Raw genomic sequence first — 17,613 nt, 5'->3', positions numbered from 1 at the left:
CCTTGACCTTTGACCTAGTGACCCAAAAATGGGTGTGGCGTGTAGAACTCATCAAGCTGCATCTACATATTAAGTTTCAAAGATGTAGGTGGAAGCACTTTGATTTTAGAGCCAATGTTTAGCTTTTAGCACGACGCCTACGGCGAATGGCGGACAAGCTGGCTATGACAATAGCTCGGATTTTCTCCAAAAACAGCCTCGCTAAAAAGAGGTTTTTTAAAGGGACCATAATAAAATACCCATCTGAAAGTTATTATAAATAGAATAATTTCTAGCATTAATATTCCATTTACAAGAAATGTTGCTCATCAGGCTGAAGTCTGCAAAACTAAATTCCGAAATTCCTACCCAAAAATGACTTAACAATCAAGTAAAATGAAATTAAGAAAACAACCATTTAATTAGACAAATCCTCTAATCAAATAAATATTATCACTTAAAAATTATCTTAAGACATGTTGTTAAGGTTTAATTTTTATGAAAAAAATAATATCTTTATCTCTTAAGATCAATATAGGCAATATAGTTGCCAATATAGATTGAAACACTTTGAAAGAGGATCACCCAATGATCATTAATTTGAAGGTTCATTAGGATCAGCCCACTGATTGGGGTGGAGATTTGAAGCAGATTATAATAGACGACACAGAAGACGGGCAAATAACCCCATAGCTAACAATCTGTGTAGAGGACCAACATATAAGATGCAAATCAAATACCAATTAAGAAAACATTTTAAAAGTCATTTTGGCACACAAATTACGAGTAAACAATGGATCAGAATGACAAATTGTTGGTTCCTACCTAAATAAAATAAGAGAAAATTTTAACAGTCATTTTGTCATACAAATTATGCGTTAACAATACATCTGAATGACAAACTGTTGGTTCTTACCTAAATAAATCAAAGCGCTGAAAGCACTGAAGTTGTTCACTATTGCATAATCTAAGATGCAACTCAGTTTTCAAAATTATGTTATAGCTTTTTATAATGCAAGTTTGAAATGAACACAACCCATTCAAATTTATAAAGAGTGTGTGTTAAAGCACAGGTCGACATGTGTGTGCACTGTTTATCCTCATATTTATGTTATAGAGATAACTTAGACAAAATGTGCACATTGCACAGGCTAATCAGTGTGCACAGGCTACTCTTATTTGACATGCATTAAGACCTGTTTTCCCTGAAAGCTGCCTATATGTACAGATTTTAATGATAAACTGGCCTATGTCGTCGCACAAGCTGTTAAACACTACACTGGCCAATGTCGTTGCACAAGCTGTTCCTGGCGTAGTTAAGAGCAGACTGACTTGCAAAACTCCCTCTACATTAGTTGTCCGAACAACTTAAAACACTGATTTCACTATGTGTTGTACCTGCAAATAACGCCCACCTGTCAACAATGACCAGTGACCCCCATTTAACATTCCCAAAGTCGATTTTGATAGCTAACAAAGACCACTTCTACAACCAGGGACCAACATTTTACATTCCCTAGAGTCGATTGACTAACAAAATCGTTTTAATTATCATAATATAACGTTTTATAACAAATAATTTGGATTTGACAAAACACATTAACTTATAAATACAATGCTAACGATATTTTTTGCAGCATTTTGTATAAATCATTGTACGTTGCCATCGGTTTGCAAAATAAAAAATCTTGTTTTCCTTGAAAGAGGCTAACAACAACCACTTCAATCATAACAATTAACGATTTCACAAATGAAAATAAAACAATGGCCGCCATGATGCTGTGATAGTCATGTGATAAACATTTTATCAGTGCACTGGTCGGTCGCTATGGAGATATTGGCAATTGACAGTTTACTTAACTCGATATCAGTTTTGTTGTTTATTTAACACAAACTGCTTATTGGTAGCCTGCTTCTTTTATGCATTTGACAGTTTGTCGAAAGAGAAAGATTAGTTGCCTTTTGATTTAAGTTGCTCGCGATTAAGGTACTGATTGCCGAAAAATATCAAAGAAAAGTTTGGGGCTTACATCAATTTACGGATTTGTTACAATTACAATGCCAATTACAAACATAGTGTTTAATATCATTTCTTTTTTAAATTTCTCCTTGATGAGTCGTGAATAAATGACAGAAAAAAAAAAGTCTTGACGTTGGATGAATGTGTTACGGCGATAAGTATGTTAGACAAAGGACACAATTGTAGGAGAGCGGCTTATGATCTTGGTGTAGGTAAGAATCAATTCCAGAACAATCTGAAGCAAACACTGTATTTTCAAACCTTTATTACATTACATATGCATTAGTATTCCTCTATTTAAACAATACAGCACATACGTAGATAAGTTACCTGGGAAAAGCCTACTAGCATATTTTTCAAGTTTCAATCAACCCTGCCAATAAAGACAACCTGTCAACAAACCATGATGACCAAATCCCTTGAGTGGTCTTTGTTCACAGGTTGGCGTGTTTTCATATTCAACAATAAGAATTATTTTATTAATACTATAATATGACATTGTAAGACCGTTGTCACTTTATTCCATCATATATGTCGAATTTATGGCATACTTTTGCGTCAATAAGATCTTCATGTGACGTCTTTGGACCCCGTTGGAAATAAGCTTTGTACGATTTATCGTCAAAACTTTACGGGTTATCCAGTGCACTCATATTTCTTTAATTAAATATAATGTAATATCAACCAATAAGTGTGATGAAATGTGATAGAGTATGAACCATATAAATATGTGTATTATGATCTCTGATGGAAACCGTATCTGTGATATACCTGAATTGTTAAAATTGTTGACTGTTTGTTGTATTGATATGATATGTGCACCAATAAAATCATTATTATTATTACTGTATATATAAATTTGAATCTAACATGATCTTTTTTTTATAATCGGCCTGTTTCTACCAAACAATTAAAGAATGTGTTTTCATGACATCAACACTCCATAACAATCATACATTACATCAGGAACATTTACATTATTTCAGATAATTACATTAAATAAAAATATCATTGCAAATAATGCAGATTTAATATCAAACTAACAAAACCTTCGAAGAAGGAGGCATTAAAAACAATATGGTTCAATTGTATTGTGAGATTGCACCGAATGAAGTCAAATGATCACATGTACAATATTAATTCAAAACCTTTTCTCATAACTGAGATATTCAAGCTTGAACAGTGTTGTGTTAGAAAAGTCTCACTCTGTGTGAATTAGGACAGGCCCTTGTGAAAGAGTTGCCAAACAACTTGCAATGTTTTATTCTTAACTACCTGAGAAAGGGATGTGTACATGTTGTTAGAGTCAATGGGGCACATACAAGGTATTAGCCCGAGTCAAATGTGTGATCTGTGTGACTTGTGTTGTTAGAGTCAATGGGGCACATACAAGGTATTAGCCAGTCAAATGTGTGATCTGTGTGACTTGTGTTGTTAGAGTCAATGGGGCACATACAAGATATTAGCCAGTCAAAGGTGTGATATGTGTGACTTGTCACATTATTATTTTTTATTATTTAAAGTTTTATGATCTTGAGAATTTGACTTTTTAAGTGATGTTTTTAATTTGTTAAATTATATTTTGAATTATTCTCGGTCCCATTTTCAACAAAATCTGTTACAAAATAAGGAAGCTATATTGCTTTGAATACTTGTTGTGTAATGCTAGGTTTACATCTGGCCACGATTACCACGATGTCCCCGATTCCAGAGCATCGTGGCGAACGTAAGAGAGAGTGGAGTCGAATCGGGGTGATCGTGGGGGAGCGTAACGGAACGTGGTTGAATCAGGGACATCGTGGGCATCGGGACAGATTTTAAATCAAACTTAAATTTCACCACGATTGCTCCGATTCATTTTTTAATCTGTCAAATCGCAGATCGCAACAAAGTGGCTTTGTCGTGGGAGATCTTAACAGGACGTAACAGAACGTGGTGGAGCGTGGAAGCCAATCGTGTTGATCGCAACAAAGCGTAACAGAACGTGATGCAAATTGTGGGCTCGATCGTAGCAACAAAACGTGCTGATTTCGTAAGGAAGCGTAACAGAACGTGGAGTATACCATTTAATTGTAGAGCTCCCCGATTTTTTAGCCTCTGGCTAATCGGGGAGATCGTGGCCAGATGTAAACTAAGCATAAGACAAGTCCCCAAGTGTATTCAGCGGTTTTGGGGGAGAAAGAGAGGAGGAGAACAGATGGGTGCTTTGAATATATACTGTTGAAAACTTGAGCCTTGATATCAACACTTTTTTAATGTTTAAAATGAACTTTTCATAACTTTTATACCGTAAATCTACGAATAAAATACGCAATTTTTTACCTGCCGATTTTTTCTTCAAGTAGTATAATATATGAGTTTAGAGCAGAACAAATTTTTTCCTGTGCAAATTTTTAACTTAATCGCTGTTATTAGCTTCGTGGCAGCCATTTTGAACTACACCATTACATCAAAGGGGTGCAACAGGGCTTGCGCTGTCGTTCGCCATTTGAGTCATTTGCGAAAGTATTGAGAATTTGGCTCAATAAAAATCTTATTTGTGAAAATGCGAAAATCTAGTAAAATTTCATTGAAAACATCCGCCATTTATTTCGGACTGGTTTTCTATATTTGTCTCTTTGTTTTAATGAAAGTGTTCGCAATTCAAACAGTAAACAAAACCCGGTCTGTACCCGATTATGCGACATCGCTTGACCTTATTGTTATTGAAGTGCGCATGGTAGCTGGCCAATCAACATTGAGCTCGCTTACACATGAAATGACGTTGTCGAATGAAACGTGAGAACGGGAGGAGCTATCGGATAATATTGGGTAATTCATGCGCAGACACTGTATATAATTTGAATATCGTCGTCTGCCTACAAAATAGCGACTGGACGCTAAATCGTATAAAGAGATTAGCAAATGAAAAAAAAACAACCTGACAATACCCGTAAATAAATATTTCTAAGCTGACCACTATTTATCTTTCTACCGCATATTTACCATATCTGAAGTAAAGAGTGGTAATTAAATAATTAGTTTATGATGCTAATAGAGTCTATTACACCTGTTTGCCAATTGCCGAATTAAATTGAAAGGTGATAATTAATTTGTGTTTTACTCCCAAACAAGCCTTAATGACAGCAGCGTATTTAAATTAAAGAGATCATGAAAAACACGAGCGGTTTAATTGTATTTTAAGTTATATTAAAGTATCGAGTGTGTAACACTTCGGAAAAGTAATTCATCTAGACAACTATAACAACGGATGTAATTATTTTGTCTTCTTATTACTTTATTATTATTATCGTCCCGAATATTGTCAAATTGAATTAAATGTGAAAACAAAAAAACAGCGTCTCTGCTTCTTTCTTTTGTAATTATGACTGCTTGACCCGGATGTCAGCAAGGGGCCCGTGTGTTATCGGTAACAATCAATGGTAATATAAACAACAGACAGAGATATTTATTATGCAACTGTCATAACAACAGCACTATAACACATCCCGATCAATATACCAGGGTATTAATGTGAAACAGATAGTTGACAACACCAAATTGATTTGCTATTTTCACAACACAAAAATATATTGACACATTTTTTTCGGAAATGGCCGATTTCGGACACTGATTTTTTTAGTGTGTATTTTACTCGGATTTTCAATTTTTACCCATAAATTTTGACCAAACTCGGGGGTGCATATTATGCACGAGGGCGTATTATAATTGTGGATTTATGGTAATAGTGTATTTCTTAACTTTCTTGATTAAATGTGTGATTGTGAAATAAAGTTATTAAAGGACATTTGTGTTTGGATCTCTCAGTAATCCTTCTTCACACTTTCTATGTGGACGGGTGGCAGCAAATTTACCATTGTTAATTGCCCAAACTAATCCATGTTGTTTTGGGCCATGTACTGAATGACCTGACGGAGAAAACAGTTTCAGTATGCATAAATATTGTAAACTAATATCATATTTTCATTGGGTGGACACTTTTGCTGTCAAACAAATGACATCAAACATCATCTGATCAACAAAATTAAAACATGGTAAATGCCATTGTCAATACCTTTGACAAACATTACTATGTTTGTCTTTATGCTGTCTGTTGTTTGGTTAGACACATGCGTTTAACATTGAATGTTAGTTCTCGTGTAGGAAATGCAAGCTATATATTTTTTCCAAGTTTAAAACCTTTGTCAATAACAATAGTGCCATGTAACAAGCGCATAGGATTCCCAAAAAATTATAAATATTTACAATGCTTGAAATTGTAATGCATTTCATGAAAATGCTATTTAATCAATTCAAAAAGAAATGAATCAAACTTTAAAAATATTTACACATATAAACAGATAAGAATACGCAATCTACTCCAGATTGCTGCACTTGTCTCGCTCTCTGCCAGCACTACATTACTCAAGTGTTTTCACTTTCGTCACATGATCTTTCTGATTCAAGCTATTTCCACTGTAAAAGTGCCTGCTTAAATTTTACATTTAATTCTTTAAAATGACTCTACATTTGAACAAATGTGGATCTTCGCCCCATTACAAAATATCTCAAGTTTTACTATACAATTTATATTAGTTCAAGTGCAATGGTGTGGTTAATTAGCCAAGCTTATGTTAGAACACTGGTTTCACCAGTTTCTTACTTTTAATTCCTTATCAACCAGCAAATTTGTTGCATTGATATCCCCCGCCTTCACCTTATATATATCTATACACCTATCAAGTTTCATGTTGAAATCTTAAATAGTTTCTGAGATAAAGCCCTAGAAAGTCTGTGACAGACAGACAGATGGATGGACTGATAGACTGACAGACGGACAATGACAAAACTATATCCCTCTGCATTTGGCGGGTGATAATTATGATCCATTTATACAAGCAGACATATGCAAGTACTATACTGTCATAGATGGTCTAGGAGATAACTTAGCACATTTATGTATTTTATGTGATTAAACTATACATGTCTGTCAATTACAAATAATTTGAAAAGTATCTTGTGGAGCTTGCTTAAAATTGTTTAATAAGTGAATAAATGTACAAACTGAATCTTCTAAAAACAAACCTCTTTAAGCATTGATGGGTTTTCAGGGTTCGCCAAAACCGTCGGTCCGCCGGTCCTGACCGGCAAATTTTTCTAAGGACCGACAAGTGATTTAAGATAACCGGTCCGACTGACCGACACAATCGAATGAAAAATGGTTTCAAAAAGATCACTCAAAGTGTATAATATGTTATTGGATTAATAGAAGGTAAATGCTTTTTGTTCAACTTCTGTCAAAATCCTTTTTTTCTTACCTTTATTTTGATGTTTAAAGTTGGATTAGAATTGACTAACACATGCGAGTTCAAATCAACGGTCTTTGTTTAAAAAAAGCAACCGAGTGCGTCCGCCATTTTATTTGTTCCATTCAATTTCTCCACAACAAAAACCGCATGAAAACTTGTTCAACAGGCATTTGTGAGCATTTCTGTTAAATAATTTCATTATTATATTGTTCTGGGAAGGATATATTTTAATTTACACACCAACAATTTCTGAAATCAAAATTAGATTTTTCACCCGATGTACTATATTTCGGATATTTTAAAATTCGGACATAGGGATATTTATTTTTTGATTTGTTGTTGATAGTTTGTAGCAATATGTTTTGTGTTATTTCAGACAACAAGAATGGATGGTGGTAATTATCATGGGCCTTTCTATCAAGAAATAGGTGTGAAAGACATTCATTTAATTGAACCTGGAAATCAACCATCTCAGCTAAGAGAAAATATTTTAACAATAGGTGTTGTTTTAGAACTTGTGAAATCGGCTAATAAACAGAAATTGAAGTCATCCAAAGAAGTGTGAATGGGTGTGTGCAATTAAGTCAAACTTGATTGGATGTCACCCTAACTTTTCAAGAACACGGATTTGTAGAGCTGTGCAGGCTATAAAACAGTTTGACAAAAAGAAGTCTAAAAAGAATACCTTTGGTTTATATGTGGTTTATTATTAATATAATAATTGTTTAGTTATATCGACTTTGGACATGTTTTTATTGTATTTTAATGTGATCAAAACCAATAAACATCAAAAAGGTACTCTCTTTTGTTGTGTTTTGCTGTTATAGTTTAGTCGGACAGTGGGACTGACAGAAACTGATTCGGACTGACACAAATTTTAAGTCTGTCAGTCCGAATGACTGACAGATTTTTCAAGTTTTGGCGAACCCTGGGTTTTCATACTCAAAATACTTTTTCCAGGTATATAGTCACAATACTGGTATTGTTTAGTTGAGTGTGTCTTTCACACATTACTTACTTTCAATTGAGCATTTCTCATTATGAATAAAATCTTCCTTGTTAAGGAGAACACTCCAATTTATTAACTAGTGGTTGAAGTATGCATTCCATGACTCAGTATTGAACCACTTGAGAACAATCTACAATACATCCTTCTCCAGTCTGAATGTTAAATTATTGAAAGTGATTTTTGAAAGAGATCAAAACACAATTTCCAACTTAAAGGTTTTTTTTATAGAATGACCAATTTCTAGCTTTAATATTTTATGTAAAAGAAATTTTGGTCTTCATACTGAAATCTGCAAACAAAATTAAAAATAAAAAAAAGGTCAAGGTCACAGAGGTAAAATATTGTATGCACATGGAAAGGTGTTGTCTAGATACACATGCATACCGAATATGAAAGCAATATCTGAAGGGAAACATAAGTTTTGAGCCTTTTTCGATTCGCTGTTGCAGATTTCAAAACCTGAACGCTGACCTCAAGTTCAAGGTCAAGGTCACAGGGGTCAAATATGTTATGTGCATGGAAATGTGTTGTCCAGATACACATGAATACCAAATATAAAAGCAATATCTGAAGGGACACAGTATTTATGAGCGTTTATGGAATCGCGGTTGCAGATTTTGAAACCTGAACACTGACCTCAACTTCAAGGTTAAGGTCACAGGGGTAAAAAATTGTATGCGCATGGAAATGTGTTGTCCAGATACACATGCATATGAAAGCAATATCTGAAAGGACACAGAAGTTATGAGCCTTTTTTGAATCGCGGTTGCAGATTTCAAAACCTGAACGCTGACCTCCAGTTCAAAGTCTAGGTCACAGAAGTAACAAGAATATCAGTGAAACTGATGGATGCTCACCGACGATGCGCTTTTTCAATCAATGTGTTAATAACCACCTAAAAAAATCTATTATTAGCCTTGGTGACCTTGACCTTGACCCCAGTGACCTCAAACCTCAACAAAAGGTCCATGCATTAGGTATGTACATGCCAAACATGAAAGTGATTGGTAAAGTATTGAAGGCGTTATGAGAAACGGTAGCAAAAGTGTGAAGGAAGGAAGTCTATTACTAGCCTTGGTGACCTTGACCTTGACCCCAGTGACCTCAAACCTCAACAAAAGGTAGAGGTCCATGCAAGGTACCTACATGCCAAATATGAAAGCGATTGGTAAAGTATTGAAGGCGCTATGAGAAACTGTAGCAAAAGTGTGACAGAAGGAAGTCTATTATTAGCCTCGGTGACCTTGACCTTGACCCCAGTGACCTCAAACCTCATCAAAAGGTAGAGGTCCATGCAAGGTACCTACATGCCAAATATGAAAGCGATTGGTAAAGTATTGAAGGCGCTATGAGAAACGGTAGCAAAAGTGTGACGGAAGGAAGTAAGTAAGGAAGGACAAACTGGCAACTATAATATGCTCCGCCGAAATTTTATTTCGGGGAGCTTAATAAATTGTATTCGCATGGAAAGGTGTTGTCCAGATACACATGCATACCAAATATGAAAGGAATATCTAAAGGGACACAGTATTTATGAGCCTTTTTCGAAAAAACTCTAACGCGTGCGCCGACGCAAGTAACACCTGTAAGTCCCCTGACCATAGTCAGGTCACACAATAAATTGTGTGACCAAATTTTTTACGACAACATACATGCGTATTCAATCTGACTTCATTCGTCGCTCATTGTGCATGTATTTGTTAGGTGCCTGTACTTTCAATTTATATTATGATGAGAAATTTAAATGTCTAAGAGAGGTCGAAAGACGTCCACGATTGTTGCGGCAAAAATCAGTCAATCGCAAACTTTTTCGAACCAAGAAAGCAAGAGCCAAAAAGTGCCGAATCATTTGTGGTATTGATTTAGTTTATATGTTTGACAGTTACAAAGATATCAGTTAACATCAGTTTTTTTTAAGTTTAAAATTTATAGTATGGACAGTTGCAAAGATTAAAGATGTTATGAAACGTCAGTTTATTAAAGTTAATAATTATGGTCTACAGTTTTATTGAATCAATACAAGTGTGCAGCTTCAACAGAAGTAAAGCAGCATTGATTTTAAGATATGCATTTTATAACTCATTTCACCCTATTTCAACAAGAGGGCCTGAAAGGCTGAAAGTCGCTCACCTGAGATTCAAAGGAACTGACCTATTCTGTGCAGCCCAAGATGTCATTAGAACGAAATGTTCTTACCAACTTTCATGACTAGTGAACACCCTGGCAGCCACGTTTTTCAACAGACCAGGACCATTTTCATACACAAGATATCATTTAAACAAATATACTGACAAAGTTTCATGAAGATTCACAAGTCCATATAAGGAAAAATGCACCGCCCACTGGTGGCCATGTTTTTCAAGCAACTGGAACCATTTTCGAACTTGTCCAAAATATCATTAGGTATATCTTCTGACAAAGTTTCATGATGATCGTACAATAAATACTGCTTCTAGAGTGTTAACAAGGTTTAACTATAGCTATATAAGGAAAAATGCCACGCCCCCTTGGCAGCCATGTTTTTCCACCAACCGCAACCATTTTCAAAGGAACTGACCTATTCTGTGCAGCCCAAGATGTCATTAGAACAAAATGTTCTTACCAACTTTCATGACTAGTAAACACCCTGGCAGCCACGTTTTTCAACAGACCAGAACCATTTTCAAAGACATCCAAGATATCATTTAAACAAATATACTGACAAAGTTTCATGAAGATTCACAAGTCCATATAAGGAAAAATGCACCGCCCACTGGTGGCCATGTTTTTCAAGCAACTGGAACCATTTTCGAACTTGTCCAAAATATCATTAGGTATATCTTCTGACAAAGTTTCATGATGATCGTACAATAAATACTGCTTCTAGAGTGTTAACAAGGTTTAACTATAGCTATATAAGGAAAAATGCCACGCCCCCTTGGCAGCCATGTTTTTCCACCAACCGCAACCATTTTCAAACTCATCAAAGATATCATTGGGACAAATCATCTGACCAAGTTTCATGATGATCGGACAAAAAATGTGGCCTCTAGAGTGTTAACAAGGTTTTACTATAGCCATATACGGAAAAATGCCCCGCCTCCTGACGGCCATGTTTTTCAACCAACCGGCATCATTTTTTAACTTGTCCAACATATTGAGTGTTAACAAGGTTTTACAAGAGCATGATATATAGCCATATTAGGAAAAATGCCACGCCCCCTGGTGGCCATGTTTTTTAGGCAACCAAAACCATTTTCGAACTCATCCAAGATATCATTAGGACACATCTTCTGACCAAGTTTCATGAAGATTGGAAAATAAATGTGGCCTCTAGAGTGTTAGCAAGGTTTTACTAAAGCCATATACAGAAAAATGCCCCGCCTCCTGGCGGCCATGTTTTTCAACCAACCGGCATCATTTTTTAACTTGTCCAACATATTATTGGGATAAATCTTCTGACCAAGTTTGATGAAGATTGGACAATAAATGTGGCCTCTAGAATGTTAACAAAATTTTACTACAGCCATATATAGCCATATAAGGAAAAATGCCCCGCCCCTTGGCAGCCATGTTTTTCAAGCAAACTTTACCATTTTCAAACTCATCCAATATATCATAAAAGACCAATTTTCTGACCAAATTTCATGAACATTGGACAATAAATGTGGCCTTTAGAGTGTTAACAAGGTTTTACTATAGCCATATAAGGAAAACTGCCCCGCCCCCTGGCGGCCATGTTTTTCCACCTATCTGGACCATTTTCGAACTCGTCCGAGATATCAATGAAACCAATGTTTTGACCAAGTTTCATGATGATTTGGCAAAAATTGTGACTTCTAGAGTGTTCACAAGGTTTCTCTATAGCCATATAAGAAATACTGCCCCGCCCCCTGGTGGCCATGTTTTTCAACTTACCGGAACCATTTTTGAACTCAACCACAATATCGTTTAGAAAAAAATTGACAAATTTAAATGAAGATTGGGCATCAAATGTGACTTCTACAGTGTTCACAAGGTTTTTCTTTTTTTTGACCTAGTGACCTAGTTTTTGACCCAGCATGATCCACTTTCAAACTCAGTAGAGGTATCAATGGGACAAATGTTCTGATCAATTTTTATGAAGATCAGACAATAAATGTGGCCTCTAGAGTGTTCACAAGGCAAAATGTTGACAACGCACGACGCACGACGCACGACGGACAAAAGGCAATCACAAAAACTCACCATGAGCACGTTGTGCTCAGGTGAGCTAAAAATAAAATCACCCTATTTTTCAAAATCAATGGGTGAAAACTCTATTTCCCAAATAATAATGTGGGGCCCTGCTTCCATATTTCAATTACTTAAACACTTTAAATATTCATAGCTACGCAAACATCCATTATTCTTATTATGGACTTAACATCCTGCCCCTTGCAGATATTATCAAATGTTTGCGTGAAATTTACTAATGTTGACATGGAAGCAGATGCTAAAAAAACATGAAAATGCAAAAAAACATGAACATGTGCGCAATTCTATAGATCTGCCATTAATTGTTTTGCTGCATACAATTCTAGTTAGGAATCTCGGTCAAAACGTCTGGATAAGACAGCTACAATAAAACAAGAGCTGTCAGAAGACTCGACTTATCGAGTGCTTGACAGTATAATGGGGAAATTTTTCATATTCAATAAAGTCAAGGTAATATACCGGTAGTCATATTCTAACTGGAAGAGGACCATATTTGAAACATATTGATTGCTTATTGTTTTAATGAAGTGGTACATTATAGACGATTCTGAGTTCAGGTATATTTTCCACAATCTATTGAACATTTGTAAAGACAGTAAAACAAACTAATAAGATTATATTTCAAGTTTGATAGTAATTAGCCTGGGTGTGATAGTTGGACGGTCTTTCAAAAATAAAATAATATAAAATAAATATTTGTGATTTTTTTACCACTTTTCAAAAAAAAAAATCTTTGGGTGTGGGGGGAGGTGGAGAGGGGGAATAATGTGGGTGTATGGTCATCTGTTAGATGATATTTCAAAAATAAGAAGAAAAAAAGGGAAAGAATAAAATATTTTTTTTCAAGGGAGGCTGATTCTTGGGCTGGGCCTGGGGGATGGTTTGGGTGGAGTCCATTTTGGTATGTAAGGTAAGTGTTGTAAGAGCTGTGTTCGTGAAACACAAAGCCCCCTACATTAAACGACCCGCGATTTTTGCCTAAATCACCGAGTTAGGGCCAACGTGACAAATCGCTGTAATTTGCTGCGATTCGCTGCGATAACACTCTACGGGTGATTCGCGGGGATTCCGCCGTGATTTCACTCTTACCATCTCGCGATAAAGATCAGCTGTAGAATCATGGCGAAACACCGGGATTAGCAGTGACAACTAGATTTAAATTTCAACTTATTAACAATTGTCAACATTATTGACGATCACATTAGGTCGCAAAATTGTATTCCAATATGAAAGTAAACACCCTACCTGCTGAATATTGAATCCTCATTTCCAAACAAGATCTTTATTTGTTAAAATAACAATTGTACAGTTCAGCTCACGCAAAACCTTTTGTTTACGAAGTTTCTCATCCACAACAAGTATTCACTCCGCATCATGCCGAGGCACTCGGCAATATTTCGCATATATAAGAAACATATAGTGATAATACCCTGATTTTTTTTTACTTCTACGCCATTGTTTTAACATTTCATCAGCTTCTCTGCATACTTCATACAATTACCATGGGATGTCAGCCGTCAAAACAATGATTGTGTATGTCAGTAGAAATTGAAGAAATTTACATAGTTTAATCTAAGAAACGAGACTTGCTTTAAACATCGAAAAAAAAAAGATATCTATTAGCATAATAGTTACTAAAATACACAGACGACACAAATATAAATAATATCTACCGATTAAATAAAATTAAATGTTGGTTTATTTTTAAAATGAATGCTTTCACTTTGTCCCAATTTTCAGAAAATGACTTGCACATGTGCATTTAAATTTGAATCTACACATTGCTTCAGGTGATGTACGCGAGTTCAGAGGGAATACTGACGTCCCGATTGGGCTGCTATGTAATAAAATAGTAGCATGTAAAATTCATTTGATGGAACAATTATAAACGTTTGTCTTAACAATTTCTTGAGCAATGTTGAACGGAATATACTTTTGAAAATAGAAGCCGTGATCATACGGAATAATCATTATTTTAAATGTTTCAAACGTAATGTAGTTTGTTACTCTTTAAATTATGCGGAGGCATTCTGTTTCATTTCAGACCCCATGCAATTTTTCAGATCATAATCTCTGTGCTTTATTACTCGAACTTGTTAGGTTCTGACCACGTGTGCTACTGAAAGTAACCATGGGGACTGTGTACTATGGCCTGTACAAGTGGCTAGGACCCGTGTTTATGATCCCTAAATGTTAGATAAGCACGTGCACTTTTTATGATTAAATTGGTCAGTACTAAAGTTCTACTGAAAACAGCCAACTGCGTCTTTGTTTTATTATCCAATCAAGCCCCTAACATCCAATATCCTGTGTATTCAGAGACAGATGATAGCCATTGGGCGTTATCCTCCTGAAAAATTGTGCTTATAATGCATAATATTATCAAAATATTTTTTTCGACATGTACAGGTTTTTAACAAATCAATATTTAATTCATAACAAATTTAACACAAGTATAAATGTTCCTTTAAATTCCCAAATAAGAATAATAATTTGTAATCCAAACACTTCTGATTTTTATGCCCCTGGATCGAAAGATCGGGGTATATTGTTTTTCGCCTGTCTGTCATTGTATGTGTGTGTGTGGGGGTGTGTGTGTGTCCCAAAACTTTAACCTTGGTCATAACTTTTGCAATATTGATGATAGCAACTTGATATTTGGCATGCATGTGTATCACATGGAGCTGCACATTTTGAGTGGTGAAAGGTCAAGCTCAAGTTTATCCTTCAAGGTCAAAGGTCAAAAATACAAATTCAAAAACTTTAACCTAAACTTTAACCTTCTTCATAACTTTTGCAATATTTTATCATAGCAACTTGATATTTGGCATGCATGTGTATCTCATGGAGCTGCAAATTTTGAGTGGTGAAAGGTCAAGGTCAAGGTCATCCTTCAAGGTCAGAGGTCAAATATATGTGGCCCAAATCGCTTATTTTATGAATACTTTTGCAATATTGTAGATAGCAACTTGATATTTGGCATGCATGTGTATCTCATGGAGCTGCACATGCATGCCAAATATCAAGTTGCTATCTTTAATATTGCAAAAGTATTCATAAAATGAGCGATTTTGGCCACATATATTTGACCTCTGACCTTGAAGGATGACCTTGACCTTTCACCACTCAAAATGTGCAGCTTCATGAGATACATATGCATGCCAAATATGAAGTGGCTATCTTCAATATAGCAAAAGTTATTGCAAAATGTTAAAGTTGGCGCAAACCAACCAACAGACCAACCAACCAACAGACAGGGCAAAAACAATATGACCCCCACTACTATAGTGGGGGACATAAAAATTGCAGTCGGTAGATATCTACGTCTCTGCTGCTATGAAATGTGTATTTACAAATAAATACACCCACGCCAATTTTCGCGCGCTTTTATTAGAACAAAGAAACTCATTTAATTTATGTGCACTTTGGATAGAGTTTGTAACGGAAAATAGCTGTACACGACGCGTGCTAACCGAGTCAGGTGATTTACTCATGTTGGATTGCAACTGATCTGATTGAACGCTTATTTCATCAAATCTTTAAATAGAAACATATGCCTAAATTCATTTAATACTTTCGAAAAATTGTTAACGTTTGTGTTTGACATTCTTTAGCACTCTTATCGTCAATATTAACCAGAATTCGTTTAAAAAAAATGAAAACAGGCATAAGCTGGATTATCGAGTCATGGATAAAGACGGAAGAAGTTGCATGTATGCGATTGAGACAGTTGAAACATATATATCGGGGAATAAAGGGACTCATGGAAAATACCACTATTACATTACAATCAGTTATGAGTTATCCATGGCTTCAAACTGTTAATTACATAAGGGGAATACTTTTATATTTATTGGTTTACAAAACCGGCAGACGTATTTTTTCAAAAACCCGAAAAAAATAAAATTAGATTTGACATTGTTTTCTAAAACAAAAATTCCTGATCCTACGAAAATGGTCTGAACAGGAATCAGTTTTCTAAACGTTCCGCGTTTTAAACATGACATTGCGCACTGAGCTGTCGGGTTGTACTATTTTTGGTATTTTACGTTTTTGTGCGTATAAATACGCAGTAACTGTGATTAACCAGTCTGTTACTGGAACATGGCGACTCCCGTTGACCTGGAGAACAAGGGAGATTGTTTATTTTTGCAAGAGGACTTGTTTGGTCATAATTATAACGGACCTGCAAAGATTTTTATGCGCACAAAAATGTTGAGACTATTAATTGGAAATGCCTTTGCGAGGATACTTGATGACGAAAGTCTGACTGTGTCCAAACCCGAAGCCTTCCAAAATACACAAGGGTCATACTCTAAGATCGCAATGGCAACAGATACGTCCGTCCGAGCTATCCAGGAGTTCGGATACAAGTACTTGCACATACAACTAGCAAAAGGTAATATTTTTATTTTTGGCTATCTATTTTAAGATTTGCGGTAGCGCCCTTGTCGTTTCGCCTCCAGGATGTGCCACCCTCGTCGTTTCACCCCAATTATAATTAAATTAGGGGATATTTATCACGTCAATGATTTAACTTTAATACAGGGGTAAACATACAGCCTGAGGGCAGAAACACCTTGAAAGCGAAACATTTGACGACATATTTTAATATTGAATTGTGAAACTGATCCCGACCTGCACACCATCATCCATTGCAAGCTTGAAGTTAATTTTCAATTAATTAAATATTGACTCAATTAATTAAATATTCACGATGGTGGTACAATGATGCATTGTTAAAATATGGGATTTCATTGTTTGATATAATTCATTATCATAAAATCTAACAATGGTCAATTTCATATGCAAGTCAACTACACTTCTCTACATGATGAAATGTTGTATGTGTCTGGCAATGTTTTTTGTGCATGATAAAGTTTGAATGCACAAACATTTGAACTTATGTTATAAAATATGTGTATTTAAATAGTATTTTTGTTGTGACAGCTGGGGTGCAGGGAACTCCTGAAGGACAGCAACCTGCCGGCACGGATGTGTTCCAGATGTTACTGACTGCGCGGAAGTCCTATACCCACCTCCCAAGAGACATGCTCCAGACTAGGACTTAGAATGTGTTTTGTTGTTTTTATTGAATGTGT

At 35.6% G+C, this 17,613-nt stretch overlaps 1 protein-coding gene across 2 annotated transcripts in view; it reads right to left on the bottom strand.

Annotated features, from left to right (window-relative positions):
• LOC127864235 (uncharacterized) overlaps nt 1-17,613 on the bottom strand; it is a 181,755-nt gene that overhangs the window by 85,433 nt on the left and 78,709 nt on the right. The gene's annotated exons all lie outside the window — the stretch shown is intronic.

This window comes from Dreissena polymorpha, chromosome 1 (genome assembly GCF_020536995.1).
Source record: "Dreissena polymorpha isolate Duluth1 chromosome 1, UMN_Dpol_1.0, whole genome shotgun sequence".
NCBI lineage: Eukaryota > Metazoa > Mollusca > Bivalvia > Myida > Dreissenidae > Dreissena > Dreissena polymorpha.
The sequence above is the reverse complement of the archived record's forward strand: the minus strand, read 5'-3'. Positions and strand labels throughout refer to the sequence as shown.